The sequence below is a fragment of the Myotis davidii genome, unplaced genomic scaffold (assembly GCF_000327345.1).
Source record: "Myotis davidii unplaced genomic scaffold, ASM32734v1 scaffold65, whole genome shotgun sequence".
Taxonomy (NCBI): Eukaryota; Metazoa; Chordata; class Mammalia; order Chiroptera; family Vespertilionidae; genus Myotis; species Myotis davidii.
In genome coordinates this window covers 563,134-564,723 of record NW_006297833.1, presented here as the reverse complement: position 1 = coordinate 564,723, position 1,590 = coordinate 563,134, and the positions used below count along the sequence as shown (strand labels likewise).

Genomic DNA, 1,590 nt, shown 5'->3' with positions numbered 1-1,590 from the left:
CTGTCCCTGCTGCGGCCCGAGAAGGCCGGTTGCCCCCAGGCCTTAGTGCGTCGCCGCAGCCCTCCAGTGTCGCGCCCCTGCGGCCGCAGGAACATCGGTGAGAAGCGGGGTCTCTTCCTTGTCAGTGGCGCTGACCACTCACAGAGGAGGGAGCGGGCCTGGGGCCCGGTGAGGACCACTGGGCGGGCGGTTTGCTGGGGCCGAACTGCGGCGCCCACCCTGACCGGAGGGGAGAAGCGCTCCCTGGGCCCGGGCCTGTGGGGGCCGGTGGGGTAGCGCTGGCTGACCTTCCGGAAGAAGGGACAGGTTTCTGTAAATCTGAGGCCTCTTCTGGTGATATTGTTGAATCGGCCTCGACTGCCACTATTGTGCAGGTCCCAGCACTCCATAACCAAGCACCTCTTTAGAGAAACCAACTCTTCAAAAGGAAAAACTGTAGTAATTGGAACCCTCTCCAACACATGGCAGGCAGCTAAACGGATGCCATTATCTGCCCAGAAACAGAGCCATTTTGATTCAGGTTTCTGCCTTACAACTGTAGAAATCATTGAAAGGAGGTGTCAAAGGCCCAGTGAAAGAGATGCCCCTGAATAACCCCAGCCCCTGCTCCTTCTCTTCCTCCTCTTGCTTTGTTAATCTGCTTAGCACAGCCACATCCCCAGCGCACATCCTTTCTTCAGCCTGCACCTCTTCCCTCTGAAGAAGACATCTTGCCAGGGAAACTGGGTAGAGCAGGGCTGGGGTGAGGGGGCAGAGCAAGAGTCCCTGTATACCCCCTTGGTCCAACACTTCAGAGAGAGCAGAGAGTGAGAGGCCTGGAGCGAGGAGTTTAGGAGAGAAAGATAGACCCACAGGTGAGCTTTCTATTTAGATGTGCGTTTAATTACTGGTCTCAGGGCAGGGAGGCTGTGTGGAAGGCAAGCATGGTGGCCTGACCCTCCTTGGAATTTAGTCCCAAAGCCAGTGTGATTTCCACATCTTTAGAAATGATAAAAACGCATGTGGTTGAGGAGTTTGGTTATTTTTATTTAATGTTGTAAAACTACCTAACAGTTTTTTTTTTAACAAATACGTCTATGGTTTCCAAGTCAGTTTTGGTTTGAGAGTCTGAGCCTTGCATGCAGGTGATGTTTGTGGAAAATGCTTAATAAATACAGATAATGTGGGAAAAGACGAAAACTGATTCCTTTGCTTTATATCCAGCCTTCATTATGGTGTAATGATTCCATTTCATTTTAAAAATTAAAGCAGCATGTATCTTTTTGGTACTAACTAGGGAAGAACCCATACTTAAGAAACACCACAGTTGGGTTTGGGGTTGGGGACATGTGTTAGCATGTGGATTCTCAGTTTTGTTTTGTTTCATTTTTAACTTAAGAGTCACTGCTCAAAATGGATGTTGTCAGTAAGATAGCCCAGCAGCCTGAGGGTGGGAGTGTGGTTGGGCAGCGGCAGAACTGGTCAGAGCTTTGGCTGGGTCTCCTCTTTCTTCCCAAGGAGCTGGTCTGGGAGAGGCCTTTTCCTTTAGCTCACCTCAGAGTCCTGCTCGCGAGAGTCCCCACCCCTGGAGCCTGAGGGCCAGAGTGTGGT

General features: G+C 51.2%; 1 protein-coding gene across 1 annotated transcript in view; it reads left to right on the top strand.

Moving 5' to 3' along the window:
• The window catches only part of PDX1 (pancreatic and duodenal homeobox 1), an 11,520-nt gene that overhangs the window by 4,067 nt on the left and 5,863 nt on the right, over positions 1–1,590 (top strand). The gene's annotated exons all lie outside the window — the stretch shown is intronic.